Here is a 16,913-nt window from a genome sequence, read left to right as displayed (position 1 = left end):
TTTTATACTAACTGATAGCTGCTAACTTCAATAGAAGTCTTGCATCCTTTTAATAAAGCAAATATAATTTCATATTTTATCTGAAAGTAAGTGAGAAGTGATTTGTAGAAACATGTATGAAACATATTTTAAATATTATCTCCTTTCCAGGAGTTCTAAAAATTATCATGCAAAGATGGGACTCACTGCAACCAGTAAATCCGATGTAGATATTGTAACCTTGCAACAACTTTTGTGTCCTTTAGTAAATCTGGCCCTTGGTTCATAAATGCAGCCCTGAGCCTGACGACCACCTGTGGAGTGACAGGTATACCAAGGTGTTAGTCCAGTCTGAGAGGAGGAAAAACCCCAAATGGCAACACTGCTTCCCACAATTAAGCCTGCTTGTTCTCTCTGATTTTGCAGACAACCAGCTGTAGATGTAGCTGATTTTTTTCTATTCACAATATTGATTATTTCACTTGTTTGATGCAGCACAAGGCTCAATATAATGATGGGTTCTATCTTCCCCTTACCTTATAATTGTTTTAGATGAGAACTGTGCACAGCTGAAGATAAGTGCTCAGTGATGACCCTCAATTGGAGTTACACACATACACACACACACACACACACACACACACATACACACTCACATTAAAAACTCATCTCGACATGACAGATAACACAATTCAAATTCAAAGCACAGGTTGGTTTCAATGTTCACTTCAGCATAGCAACAGTTGTCCTGTGTTCTTAACTTGGCCAATGGACAGCAAAGTCAGATATCACACATTTTGATGCACGCATTGTAACATCAGAATGCCATTGCAGAGCTTTCTGGCCAAATTCAACCCCTGAAAATAAGAGCCGTCTCAATTTTGAAAGTGACCACAAGTTTAAGGTTATAAAAATAACCTTTCCAGTTTTCACAGAAGTATTCACTGTAGAGAGTTGCAAACGACAGCGATGACTGATTTCCTGCTAGAAAGAGAAAAATCAGAAAGGGCATTGTGAGGAAAGTGCCATGAAACACAAATGCAAGCCCACGGGTAATGATTTCAAGGTCACGATGCATGCCACTCTGCTATCTCTCAGAGAACCTACTGCTTCCTGCAGAGTTGTAAGGAAAGAAGCTTCTTCAGAAGCAAGTGAAAGAGGCACAGCGGGTTTCTCTTCTGTATTTCCTCACCCAGTGCTGCATGCATGTTCAAAGGCGATTCTGGAAGTGCAGATTGTATGCCCAGCTTTTCAGTTAAAGAATGTCGCGACGAGAATGGGTTTATGATATTTAAATGATAAGTCAAGGACAGAGAGGTCCCCTGTCAGATTAAATCATGCCAGACACCAGAAATGAACAATTGGTGGGCACCATGTCACAAGAAGATATTCATTATTACAAAATAAGCAATCTGTCTTTTTGTGTTTCCATAGCCCATATGGAACATCGTCTGGCCTTGTTAAATGGATTCTCTGTAAAACCTTAAATGATGACAAAGCTAATTACAAAGGTCCCTAGCCAAGAGAACAATATACCTCCTTATTGCTTGTCTGGGGTGATGTCAAATTGTACATTTGTAGTGGATGTCCATACTCTAGCTGAAATCTCCATTACACATTTACAATGTGGACAGGTAATAGAGTGAGAGAAGATGCAATTTGGTTTATGCATTCTTCAACAAACACATCTTTATTATGGTTTATCTCAGACTTTAGTTACTTTATTTCACATACCAAGAATGGGAAAATGTACTGGTGGAAATGTCAAATATGATGGTGGTTAGCACATAGTCACAGTTAAACGTAATGACAACAGTCACCAAAACAAGCTCACCAGGAAAAAAAGGAAACACCTGTTTATATTTATGATTTAGTTACACAAAAATGTTTATTGAATCCAGGCCCCAACACATCCTGACCAGACCTGGGTCAAATACGTATCTGTTTTGGATTCAAATACTGTTATACCCTTTACTGATCTTGTCTGGTGTATTGGAACCAATGAAATACTCTCAAAAAGTGCGAACCCCGCCTTCTGGTCATATTGGCCGACTCAATTACACCAGGCAAGATCAATAGAGCACATTTTGAATCCAAAACAAATACGTACAGTATTTGACCAAGGTCTGATACTGACATGACGGGCAGGGTAAGATCTCTACACAACCTTACAGGGGGAAAAAAACACAAAAAAGCATTGTGAACCAACAGCTATCAAAGAGATCATTATTTAATAATAAAGCTCCTCGCTACAAAGCTTAATGGTCAGAACATTATGTTCTCTAGACCTGTCTCTGAGCACTGCAGATGATCAGGACCAAGGTACGCTGTTGTTCATCCTAAAAATTCAAATTGTTGATCTCATGTCCATGAAACTCCTCAGCCTGTGAGCAGCTTTCCGATGTCAGCCAGTTCATTCCTTTTGTCCTTGGGTCCCTTATGTCTTTAGTCTTTCTCTGATTAAATGGGAACTAATGTTCTGTTTCTGAAAAGACAAAAAACCACACACCCAGCCACACGTACATTCAGCAGCAACACATACGCATACACACACACACACACAGCCACAATCTAACACACACACACACACGAGCACACACACAGGCACACACACAGAGTATCTCTCACACATACACATGTGTGCGTGGCCCTGCTACTACACCTGTTCTTCAGACTTGTTGGGATCCATCTGGGAGAGGGGGGCCACCTGTGTGGGTTTGCAGCAGCCAGTGCAGATGTACTTGAGGAAGCAGAGATAGGCACTGCCAGACACAATGACGGTTATGATGATGATGACGGTGGCTCCGAAAGCTGGGGACACTGTGTCGTTCAGTACCGACTGCAGTCCCCCAACTTCCCCCTCCCTGCCATCTGCGGGGGCCCCTCCAGGTCTGCTGGTGCTGTCAGCTGCGAAAGACGGGGTGCAGGGCGGTCAAATGGATCAATTCTTGATAATGACACCAAATCATTTAATATTACATTATTTCATAGTTTACAATAGCAACTTCTGACTATTAAACACATACACAAGCATGCACACACACACACACACACATACACACGCAAACACACATACACATGCACAAGCATACACATACACACACGCACACACACACACATACGCACACATGCGCACACACACAGACACACACACATATGCATACGCACACGAACGCACGCGCAAACACACACGCACACGCACACGCATACACACACACACACTTCAGCCTAGGTTCATTATGAAATTCATGCTTTTTGTGACTTTTGTTATTGCGGGTGATCATTGTTGTTTGTTGATTTTCTGTCACGTGATTATTGTTTGTGCTATTGTCGCATTGTTTTCACTGGTGATTTTGTTGTGCATTTGTGCTGTTGATGTTCCACTGTGTTATTTGTTATACAGGGTGAATTGTTTTTTATTTAGTTGTTGTGCTGTACTGATGTTGTTGTTGCACTATTTGTTTATTTTTTTGCTGTGGTTGTGCGGTTTTTGGTGGAGGAGGTATTGTGTTGTTAGTGGAATGTCATTGCATGGTGCTGGTTGTGATCCTGGGTTGATACCGTAATTGTAAACAGACAAGTCTGAGAAAGTGTGAAATAATAAATAAGAGGAATGCCAGGGTAGATTGGAAGGAAAGATTTCAAAAACATCTCAGAGAAGGGGTTGTGTCTAATTTATAAGCCTTTCACCATGATTTATCAGATGAAAAATTAATTTGGGGAATCACTCATTTAGCCTCACAGCATGGAGTGGGACATAGAATGGTTGTCACGCAAAGCTTTGCATTTACTATGACATCATACTTTGAAATGGTGAATCGTTAGTTCAAACATTTACACTTAAAGCTCATTAAAATGAGACACCAATAATGTAGGTAGAAGCTGTCTCACAGTGATGCTGATGATGACGATGATGAGATATAGACTTACCCTGTTGAATTCATGATAACAATGACAATTCATGACAATAAATAATGAAATATACTGAAATAGTAACAGCAAGTTGAAGGGCATATACAAGCAAAGCTGTCTCCCATATAACACACACAAACACACGTACATACACGCTGCAAGCTTTTCAAAAGCCCTTATGTATGGCTGAACCAACGGTTGGACAATAAGGCTGAAAATTGTACACAAAGGTACCCAAAAGTCTAACAGTTTAAAAGACACAGATGAATATAACAGCATTCCATTTAGTAAGAATGTTGCATAAACGTACAAATATGGATTAAATCCAATGACTCATTTAAGCCATGAGGGTCCAATGAATTTCAAGTAAAAATCCAAAAGGCTTCCTTTTGTAATAAACAATCTCTAAGCCTATGAACTTCAAGGTAGCTGCAGAGCCATGTTGTCAGCCTTTATAGTGTCTGGCTAATGCGTAGTCCATATTACCATTGCATATGGCTGCCTTGTGTTCTGCTATATGTAGTTTTCTATATGTAGTTGTGTTTGGTTTGACCAGTTTAAACCATAATGCATGGGCATTTTAACATATAAACACATAACATGTGTTGACATACAGTTAATAAAATTGTTAATGGCTTATCACTGACCAATTTGAGGGTGATTGAAGGTTCTGTTAGGTCGACAATTGAAAAAACCACCAAACACGGTTGCTATTGACTTTCTCGAGATAAATAGGCGTACCAATTTGCCCCGGCAGGGCGCTCTGCCATCTTCCTCGTTAAGAGCAGGAAGTGACACGTAGCACAGCTCACAGGAATCTGCCCCTGCCGCTCAGACATCTGATCTGCACGAAATCTGAAATGTGCACTTTTCCTTTAAGCGATGGAGAAAGGGACGGGTAAGCTGCCATGTCACCAAAGGGAAGTTAGACAGGATGTAATTTTCTGAGGCAGTGTTGAGGAAGCTTTTGAAACCTGCTCTTTTCTTCATGGCTGGCTCAATCATCACTTAGTGTATCGCTATTTATAACCGTCACACAATGCTTCAGAGGGAATAAAAAATGTGGAATCTGTCATTATTGTGCACACCCGGAGTTGAGAGCTGGGGACCCTAGACCCAGAGGAGCATAACGTCAGCTACCACTTATCACGTTTTGTCCTTATTGCAGAGGTTACTGTATTCAAGAACTCAAGCGTGTGCATATATAATGGATAATAATGAACTTACGTTCTCCAAGATCGACTTTGTGGTATTAAATTCCGACAGTTCATCTGCAATTGTAAATTGCAGAGATACCATACAAGCCTATACCAGTGTAATTTGGCATTAAAACATGAACAATCAAAGAAATATTGGGGTAAAAATCTGAAGTAACAGTACTAGAGACTAAAGGAATACTAAAGCTTCTTTTTTTGTGCGAGCATTCTTTTTTTTGGCCCAGGATATCTTAGATGAAGGATATTTTAGATACTTACAGAAATTTATCATGACATGCAAGCCACAATGGTCACTATATGGTATTTGGGGGGTTGTGGTCTAAAGCAGGAAAATACACTTCAAGTAAATACAAAGCAGCTTGCACAGCTAAGGTGTGCCTCCAGAGGCTATACATGTGTGCACTGCCAGATTACTCTCAAAAAGAAATTAAGTTTAATCTTATTTTGGCTTGGAACTATTTCCTATGGTGCATGCAACCTGAGACCATTATACCGCTGCCCTGTGAATGTACAACGCGAACACCTCTGGTTTACCTTGGGTACAGCAGGCCTACAGAAGGTGAGGCTGGTGGAAAGCCTCGTGGCTCAGTTAGTATCAGCCAGACTCCCCAGGACAGGAGAGAGGTGGGGCTGACAGCTGGGGTGTTATACTCATGGAACAGTCAGCAGCCTGTGCCCTGCCAGTAAACTGCAGCCGCACAATTAAGCCAGTGCCAGTTAGAACCCCATGCCGAGGCAGTGTGGTCTCGTAGCAGACTTGTAACAATATTTCCTCTCCAGCGCGGTGCTTATGCAACATGTTTATTAGAGCCTTTTATTTGTTGATGTTTTATTTTACTGTTATGCTGTGCTAGATTGTGTTACAATCTATATATATCTATATATATTTTGATCTATGTGCCCTTCAGACCTTATTATCTTCTAAAGAGCTCTGTGGTAGAATGTATGATGGAAAATGGATGCAGAGAAGCTGGAGGTAGAGGGAGTGATGCTCCTGCTTCTCACCTTTGTCTTCGTTATCAGAGGTAACACCCACCCTTCTTTTCTTTCCACCTCCCCTCCCTTCCTACCCTATTGTTGGGATAGAGGAACAGGTGAAAAAGCTAGCTATTGAATGGAATTGGTGTGAAATTAAGAGTAATCATGCAGTTTTCAATTGAAATAATGTAATGTTAACAACCTACATGTGGCAATAACAGGGCAGCACCAGGGTTGAAGACTAATTAAATTAATGAACAGTGACCTAAACCCCTGGAGGGGAGTATTTGAACATTTTTGAATGGGCCACATATATTCTCTAATAAGGATTGGTTCTTTATTACTTTGACACAAAGCCTTGATTCCTAATTAACCTTGTATTAAGGCGCTTTGTTTCTATTGTTATAAGAAGAGTTGTGTGCCTGTGTGGTTGCAGAACAGCACATATGCACAGGGGATTGGTGTATTGGGCTGTATGTGTATGTGTGTATGCGTGGGGGAATTATGTCGTTGGACATGTAATTCACCATTTGGCCGGTCTCAGCTATAAGAAGCATCAAAGCGCTCAGACAGCATAACCTAGAAATAAGAGCAGGACCTGGGGCCATCTGAGGTGTAAATGTGTGTCTGTGTGTGAGTGTGTGTCTGCACACGTGTGTGTGTGTGTGTGTGTGTGTGTGAGTGTGCGCGGGTGTCAGAGGGGGTGTCCATCCCTCTCCACCTCTCATCTCGTTCACTAGATAAAACATGCAGCTTACTTTTAGTTAAGTCAGTTTGGGCAACTTGGCAAGAAGTTTGTACCAGTTGGAAGTGGGCATCTGAGTCCTGCATCTAGGTCTGGCGTCCTACATTTCATCTGTGGTCTTTTGGAATATCCTGCTGTCTTTTGGCTTTTGAATTTCAGTCTTGGCACATCCATGGATTACTTTAGGACAAACACGCTGTGGTCTGGTTATTTTCTTTCATTCATTTCTTGAGTGACTGTCCATGTCTGTGACCTTTGTTAATTGTTTTAAGGTAGTTGAACCTCGTCTTTAGATTAGATGTGAATATTTATTGTAATTGTAATTTAGTCAAAATCTTAATTTTAATCTGGTTGTGAAATGTACATTTTGATAAAGGTTGATCCAACAGTTTGCTCTGCATATCAATTAATTTGGCGATTTAATAGATAACTGATATCTTTGGTAATAATGACCAAATTAAATCAAATAAATATATTTTACATGTTGGATAAGTTTTAACTGTTGACGCACTTGCGTTCAGTATTCAGAGTGCCGGACGTCAAACGAGGGTGTTAACGGTTAAAACTACTGGGTTCAGAAAAATTAAACATATTTCACTTAATCCTCACATCCCTGACAATGCATTTAGTTATTTTTTCAAGTGGGTACATAGTGGGGAAGGGGATGGGTGGTATATACATGTTGAGGTACTTGTACTCCACATTAAGGTGCAGAAGCAATACTTCATTTCAATGACACATGCGGCTTCTACTTTTTTGTACCTATATAGGCCTCTCAAAAGCCACAATAAAGAGATTATAGCAAAAAGAGCCTTAACTCCTCAAATTTTGTGTTTGTTCATTCTTCATTGTAATGTCCTTGGAGCAACCCAAATGCAATTGGAGTATCCCTAGCTCAGTGCTTCGAGGATCCCCCCTCCCCCCCAAAAAACAAAAACAAAATAATTGCTTTCATTGCTTTGGCGTGTACATACTGACTTCTTTGTCTTCTTCTTCTCTTTTTGTTTACTTCCTTTTTTCATAGCATATTTTGACAGCTACACATGCTATCACACCCATAGCATTGAGTTGTCTTCTCACAGCAGAAGAATGGACAGAAACACCTCAGCATTTTTTCAGATCTGAAGCTAGAGTGGAGCTTGATTTTTTCCTATTTCTCAAACATAAAATCCTTAAGTCTTTGTGATGGTGATAGGTTCGGTGGTCTACCAGTTCTTGTACGGTTGTTAGGAGTCCCATTTTCTCTATATCTTACAATAATCTTTTCAACTGCAGTTCTGTAAACTCCTGTTATTTCACTTACTTTCCTTTGAGTTTTACCGTCCTAATGCAGTTGAATTATCTTATATCTAATCTCACCAGAAATATCTACTTTAGCAATTTTAGATGCACATAACAAAGAAATTTGCAAGGCAGATAAGATGTGTTTGGGTAATTGTTTGTTTGAATTTTTGAGTCACTTCTGAAGGCAAAGGGTTCTAACATAATGTAATTGACACTTTTGGTAACAACTTTTGTTTAGAGGACACTGTGTAACTTGTTTGTTGACTGGAAGTAGTAGGGTGCACAAAAGAAAGAGTGGACAAATACCCAGATGTCATATTATATGTATTGGTGGAGGTTTTCAGAAATTTTCAGTAAAACTTTTCCTGCATTAAGGTCTGACACAGAAAAAATTTTTTACTGAATGGCTGATAAACAAAAGGGTGGTCTCTGACTTTTGCACAGTACTCTATATGTTGAGTAAATATTTGTCACCCACAAACAATATGCATGTCTTTGCTATTACTATAGACCATCAGTGCAGTTTTACAACTACAAAGTAGCGGAAGTGAAATACAACTTGGGTATGTTGTAACAGCATCTGAAAAGTTTTAGTATAAGTCAAAGGTAGCTGAAGCCAACATTTCTTAGCATCTTTGATACTTGTCATGTAGGAATGGCTCATATTTTGTCTAATCTAATATGACACCTGCCATATTCGATTAGATGTGATGAATGTCTACAAAGACATGGATGAGAGCGAGCGCTCCCCATTGCCTATAGTAGCCTACAGCTGTAGGACATAGTAAGTACATGGTATACATGGAATATACAATGTTACATGAAAAGTTATTGTGACTGCGCTTACAATAAGTGGGGCATGTTATAACACAGCGTTACAACGTGCCCCGTGTAGCTCTAGTTGTGCTCCTGTATGGCCTGTTAGTGTCAAGCGTCAAAAATATAAAATGATCTTATAACCCACAAGACAGTGATTTAAACTACATACATTTGTAGTTATCGTAGGCCTACACAAAACATTAATTAATCGAAAAAACACTATGGCGAAAACAATTACTTGCATTACGCTAAAACCACTTTTGTTGTAACTCGATTAAGTTTTCAGATCATCCCACCACTCACAGGAGAGGTGCGTGGCTATAATACAAAAGTGAAAACAAGTACAGTACATCTTTCTAGCTCAGGTGCAACAAAAATGCCCATGTTTTAACATTCCCGCGTTAGTCTGTGCTCCGGTCTTCCCTAGTTGCCAATCATCTGGTTGTGCAAACAGTTGAAAAAAACATGGGCTACAATTTCAGATATATACCTTGAACAGATGCAAGTGACACAACAGCAAAGAGCAGCGCTTCAGGAGACACAAAAATACCGCCTGCAGGCATCTTCTGAGAATATTCTATGGAGAGGGGCACAGTAGAAATTGATTTCAAAATTAAACTTATTATCAATAGCAGCGCTTTTGTTTGCATACGGTGATTGACATCATAACATAAATATTACACTATTATTACCGATATTCAATTTTTTTTAAAGACTGAGGGAAAACGAAAAACTATTGCCACCCACTGCTACAACACATCCTTCGACCACCCATAAATCCCCGAAATTGCCATTAAAATGTCAGATATCTACCTGTACAGTAGCTATACTTCCAGGTCACACCACCTAAAATCCTCCGCGGGAAATTCTCCTGGTGCCCGTCCGCGATTGTTACCTAAAGTGCAGGAATTCCACGCATTTTCGCAGCGATGTTTATCGGCTCCTTTCCGTCGAAAGCATCCATTTCCTTCGCCGATCTTCCAAAACGTAGGTTTATGGCAGTAAGTAACGTATTTACAATGAATAGTAAGCTCACTGTTGTACATGAAGGTAAAAATCGTCGTGGCTCCACGTTAGAGAAGTGAGGAGTAGCCTAATATATCCTTCACACCCGCCCTTAACTCCGTCAACAGCTCTCCTGTGAGAGAGGAAAACGGTGCCGCGCTATGTATAGTGGAGACATCTGAGAGAAACCTTATGCCTAAAACTAAATCCACGCCTTCTAGTTTTTGGCAGATGGAGTTCATAGCGTTCTTGCGATCTGTCGTTTCAACCTAGTACAACTATCGTACCACAGCTTCATACATTAATCTGTGTTGGCTATTAGGAATCTCAGAGCTTGTAAAATATCTCATCTACATCATGGTGACAGCTGGAGATTGGAGTTGTACTTGTTGCTGACTAGAGGTCAGCAGGACAGACTGAAATTCTTGTGCGTGTCGATTGCAGAGACTTACATTCGTAGTTTTTGGAAGAATAGAAGTTATGTTGCATAAGGATGCCAGTCAAATAACCGCATGATATCTTAATAATAAAAAATATTGACTGTATGGTCTGTAGTTTTGATTGTTGTTGTTGCAATAATAATAATAATAATTATTATTATCATTATTATTATTATTATTATTATTACAAATGAGTGAGAGCATTTATTAATGTAATTGGATAAACAGAGCAAACGCTGTATAAATAGTTTATTTTCATTTCTCCATATTGACCAGCAACTATACCGTGTGCTCTCCAGTTTGATGGCTGAAGCTAAATAGGGTTGGGTTTGACTAGTACTTGCTAGACCAAGGATGTCCTATGATCTTATCTGAATAGGGCAGTGTGGGTGCAGAATGTTGTTTTAGCCTAGCACTAGGAGATCGGATTCAACTAATTAACTAATGATATTCTTCAATGAAGACCTTGATAAGTAGAATCCGTTGTTTTATTGCTGGGCTAGAAAAAACCTGCACCCACATCGGCCCTTTTTTGATGAGTTTTGACACACTTGTGTTAGATAGACCCTGTGGGAAAACCAGGTTTCTGCTGGAGGTGGTATTGGTGTGCCACTAGGGGTCAGTCTTCCCTCTGGACCTGGCAGACATCCATTACCTTGGTGCAATAAGAGGGATGCTGTAGTGTAGGAAACCTCATCATTCAAGTATTTTAACTGTGGTCCCAGCACACAATGCTCATTAAATATTGGATGACACAAGGGGTTCCTTGTGTCTTGGCTAAATGAGCAGTCTGGCCATCTGACTCCCCCAGGTTATTTTGGCTAAATTTCTCCTAAATGTCTTCCCACCGTAGCTGTGTGGTGAGCATTATGCGGTAAAATAGCTGTTTTGTTCCCTTTGAGCTAGACGTAGTTTGCCAAAGTAATGATTGTGGTAAAAACTTTTGGATGTAAACTAAAACTAAAGTAAATTTTGTAAATATGTTCTAAATCCAACAAAACCCTTCAAGAGTTTTATGTCTGAAAACCAAGCTAGGTGTAATTCAAAGCCTTGTACCAAAGCCTTGCACAAAATTATTTAATCAATACTGTAGCATTTAACTTTTCCTTCAGTTTGATTTTTCAGTAAGTCCAATTTCCATGTCCAAAAATATCACTGCTTGCTCTGCTTTCACAAGGAAAATGACAATATTCATTGTACTGTGTAAGCATTTGGACAATTACACAGTTTTTGTTGTTTTGGCTCTGTACTTTAGCACATAGGATTTGAAGCAAAACAATGAAATATAGGTTAAAGTTCAGACTGTCAGCTTTAATTTGAGGGTATGAACATCCATATCTGTGATCCATGCAGGAAATGCAACGCTTTTGTTAAATTGGCTGCTCAGCCGTCTCCTGGCCAGCTGTGTGTCTTTGTATCATTAGTTCATAGTTTTTGCAACATTCATAGTTTGTCTGATAATGGGTTCAAATTCTAGCCTGGGCCTTTCTGTGTGGAGTGTGCATGTTCTCCCATGTTCTTTCCTCCAGGTACTCCGGTTTTCTCTCACAGTCCAAAGACATGCAAGTAGGCTAATTGGAGATGCTAAATTGCCTAAACTGAGTGTGTGAGGGAATGGTGTGTGTGCCCTGCGACAGTTTGGCAGCCTTCCCAGGGTGTATTCCTGCGAGAGCCCAACGCACACTGGGATAGGCTCCAGCACCCCCCGGGACCCTGCCAAGAATAAGAGGGTATAGAAAATGGATGGATTTAAAAGAGCAATGAAATAAAGCACCATAATAAAATTAATAAATCTAGCATGCACCACGTATGTTGTATAAGACAATGCTGCTGTTGATAATGAGGCAGGACAAAACCACACAAGAGGTAAGGGAGTGCCTTGATAAGTGAATAGGAACGGATACAAACCTTCCCTGAATCTTCCTATTTTGTAAGAGAAAACAAATGTGCCATCTTCTGCCTTATAGGACACATGCCCCTGTTCATAATCTACGTAATTTAGGTACACCCCAACAATCTTTGGCATTAGATCTCCATGCAAGGTGGCGTACTCTGGTTTGGTCAGACGTCGCAGTTTTACGTCAACTGACCAAATCCCTTAAAAACCAAACTCCTGCTGTACAGAGGAATTGTACATTTGGGCTATGTCCACCATTTGGTGAGCCAGCCCCACTCTCCACCTCATATTGAGCCCCATGTCCACCTCTCAGCAGTGCTTCCCCGAGGTGAATCCCTCTCACCCAAAAACGCAGAGGCATCCCCCAGCAATGCGATACGCCCAAGATTTCTTCCCGTCTGGCTAGACCGTCCTTCCGAATACGGCTGTAGCTGGGTCCCAGCTTATATTTTCAGAGAAACACGAGACATAAAGAGGAAGAGATGGATTAAGGCAACAGGCAACAGCTCTAGAAATAGTGTTGGGAAACAGCACAGACATAGGAGGAAGAAAACTGCCTTTATAAAAAAAAGTCACATTTAACGACCCAGAATATTTGAATTTAGAAATCTGATCAGATTCTTGAATAGACTGCTTATTCACTGTCTTCATCAACAACATACTTGGAAATGGCATGAGGAGCTTGCCATTACAGCATATTCCATCATTTTCCATAAGCTCAGCTTTGTCACCTTTTAATGGGATGGAATAATTTTGGGTCGGTGACATTTTAGGTTTTCAAAATGTCAAAAATTTTAATAGTAATCATAGCAATTTTGAAAGCTTTTATAAGTTGTTTAAAGTGCCTCCTTGACTTTTAAAAATGTATTTGTTTAGTATTTACTTGGATAATTTTGTCATTTACAAACAATTTGTGCGATTTTGCTCCCTAAAATGTCATTCAGTGACACAATATTTTTGTTGAAAATGATCTTATTTAAAATACTTTTATTGTGAATACAACTCAACTAAAATCCATCTTCAAGCAAATAACAAATTATACTAGACAGATTTCCATCTAAAAAGGTATTAATACCAAATAATTATAATTTTATAGGAAACGTCTCTACTTTCGTAGAGTCAGTTCCCCATCTTTATAAAAACATTAAAATTTAAAACGCATTATTCAGTCACTTGTGATTATCATCAGATGTTTCAGTGGAATACATGGTTAATATTTTTTTAAATGTTTAATTTCATTGTTTTACTGAATGACATGATTTTGTTTCACTGAATGACATTCAGACTTTTGCTAAATAATTTATAGTGACATAGTATTATGTAAATTTAATCACATTTAGATGCAAGCCTGCACTGGCTGGCAGGCAGGTGTTTTGGAGGAGAACCTGGATTGCCTTTATACTCCTGAGCCAGCGGCAGGAGACACATATGAGCATGCATGTGCATAGTTTGCAAATTGGAGACGGAAAATTTAAAAAAGCAAAAGATTAGTTTGTGTGTGAACTGTGAGAGTGTGTTTGCATGTATGCACATGAGCAAGTGCATGCACGAGTGTGGATGTGTGTGTGTGTGTGAATGTGAAAGAAAGAGAGAGATAGTATTGTATTAAAATGATTTGGGTTTGATTAAAACTGTGATACTGGTCACGATATATGACAGCCTACATTGGCAATCTCTAAAACCGCATAACCCTATGACAGAAATACCCCTCTCTTGTCCTGGCTAGCCTCTCTTCAGGATCGGCCCTCAACTTTGCCCTGTAGTGTGCACATCTCTCTTTACTAGATAGAGGCACCTAATGCAAAAAGTAAAATGAAAAAGAAAAATGTGGAAAATGGATAAAAATATAATTTAATCTTTTAGTATTGTGTATTAGACATAAATCTTATATTACATAACCTACCTGCAAAAAATGTGCAGTTCTTTATAAAGTGAGCCACTGGTTGTGTTTCTGTTATTTCACAGCACTATAAATTATTAATTAAAGCAGATGATTACACTAAATTCCATTCACCCAGTTTCTTCAGCCTAAAATTATTACTGACTTTCGTTTTAAAACAAAGATCAAACGATCCATTGGATTTTCAGGACAAGAGTTGGCTACATATTAGCTAGGATGCACCAGTGCACGGAACCAAGTGCACGAGAACCTGACATTAGGCTACTTGAACTCTGTTGTAAAAATGTGAAACTATTGACATCAAGCAATATCTGACATTCATTCTTTCATAAACTATATTTTTTGAAATATACGCTCACAAAATCAGCATTAGCTGTCGAAGTGGCACCTCAAATAAAAACCAGTCTTGGGCTGCTGGGTCGATTATCCTGTTAAGGAACTGTTTAGTATGTGGATGGACACAGTACAGTTTGCTACAATAGGGTGACACACAATTGGCTCTAGCATCTCCAATGGACAGGAAGGTTTCAGTTAGTCTGAATTACAGTGTCGTATCGCACACCAGTGACCCCTGTAGTCCAGTTGTTAAGTAGCATATTAATGCTGAATAGTATATTGAAATACTGATCTTTTTGATTGTGAAACTAATGATTTATCAATGATTAATGAATTATTTAATTCAATATATTTAATTTAATTCAACAGGCAAAAATCATAATGCACATTATGCACAGTTGCACTCTAACTCTAACAATTGGGTTTGAAATGTGGGCTGACGCACCGCTCCACTTCAAGCAAGCACACACACACACACACACACACACACTCACAGAGAACTGCTGGGTGATCCTGAATGCTTTTTAAAAAAGAGAGACAGATGCACGCTGGAATGGAAGTTAATAATTAGATTAATTAACTGGCTTCTTAAAAGCATTAAACTAACAGAAACTCCAGCAGCAACCCGAAAACAAGCTCATATATCCCAGGGAGTTTGCTAGCTATATTGAGACTGAAACAAATAGCCCCAAAAATCATAACTATAGTAGGCCATTTGGTCATTGAAATTAGTTTTAACATTACATCATCACCTCAAAACCACTATAGCTATAGCAAAGTAGGCAATTAAATTATCCATGATTGTGTGGTAATAATATTTCATTGTCATTTCGTAATTTACCATCAACTCAACATTTTTTAACCTTATTAACAGGCAGGAAGTTGTGACGGTATGAGGTATTAAGTAGTCAACAGGAGGAGACCCACTAAATTAAGAGAAAATGAAAATGGCCTCGGTTAAAATTTGGACGTTCCCAGCTGGGGAGAAAAAGGGACAAAAAGCATTGTATAAATTTATTACATTTTAAATCATTTTGTTTAGCCATTCCCATATCTCTATCCTCTCAGCAGTCCCACATATGCAGGAGACAGCAAAATAATAGGCAAGCACCTTATTTGATCTTTAATTTTGCTTATATGGATTGGCTACGTTGACCTTGAGCCAAAAGATTCAGTTGGAAATAAGGTGTGATTTTTCCTTCTGTTTGGTTTCATTCTAGAAGCTGCATGATTGTGATAAATCAACCTGTCAGTCCTGTTCAAACAGTTTCTAGCTTGCTGCTCACTGAGACTACATATCACAGTTTCCCACTAACTGGCGCATGGTCAGGCAGTCTTCAACTGGACAACAGCCAGCCATCAGCTAATCAATGCTGGCTTGCTATGATGCAAGTTTGAAACCTTACATGGTTTGCTCCCTCATTCAGTAAAATTATTAACTGAAGTGAGCTAACAGCATCAGGATCTCTTCCATGTCCTCGATTTTTTCTGAATCAAAACAGATATAAGGGTTTAATGTAAACTCTAGCAAGTCTGACTAAAGCACAAGACAAGAACTTCAGATTACCATTGCAGACTGGGGACCCTGCAGTAGCCTACTTTCACGAATGAAAACCAGCCATACAGAAGTCCCCTCTGCTACAATAGTTCCTAGAAAGACGAGAGCTTCTCCACTGTTTTTAAAACTGCATTAGAATTTTAATTTATTCCTTTATTTTTTCTTTATAAAATTTCATGTTTTGTCATCAGACCGGATACAGCAAGGGCATATTTCTAAATGATTGAAAGAGCCAAATTTTTTCAATTATCTAAAAATGCAGATTATCACGGTGAGGAGTCTGGGACTGCCTTCTGGAATCTTCATTTTAATAAAGTCTTAGAATCCAGAATTAGTCTGAAAAAGAAAAGAAAGTATTAATGCTTTGCTTTTTAGGTGGCTATGTGGTTTCAAATGCATGCTTGTGAAACCATAGCACGGATGAGATTTCTCAAAATGGGTTTGTCGTTCTTAGCTCTCCTGCAAACATCCAGCGAGCATTTACATTAGATGGTGTATCTCCCAATCTTGACCAAGACCACTAAAATATTGTTTTGTTTTTAGCTTTGCCAAGACTAAAACTTTGTGATATACAATATAGGCTATGGCGCAAACTAGTACTTGTGGTGTGAGCCTTTACTGACTAAGCCTCTCAGGTCTACTGCTTCATCAGGAAAACTAGATCATCCATTTAGGCGTTTCTGTTTTGATTTTGTTTTTTGGTCACAGGCAAAAGAAGCTGTAACCATCGCAGACAGGACTGAGGATAAAAGTGGCTTATATATAACTGAGAGGAAAACGTAGCAGTTTAAATACTAACTCCTGTGGGACACAATATTACGAGTGGTTTTGTATGTTAAATAC

The sequence above is a fragment of the Anguilla rostrata genome, chromosome 3, assembly GCF_018555375.3.
Source record: "Anguilla rostrata isolate EN2019 chromosome 3, ASM1855537v3, whole genome shotgun sequence".
Taxonomy (NCBI): domain Eukaryota; kingdom Metazoa; phylum Chordata; class Actinopteri; order Anguilliformes; family Anguillidae; genus Anguilla; species Anguilla rostrata.
This window is presented reverse-complemented; position numbering follows the sequence as displayed.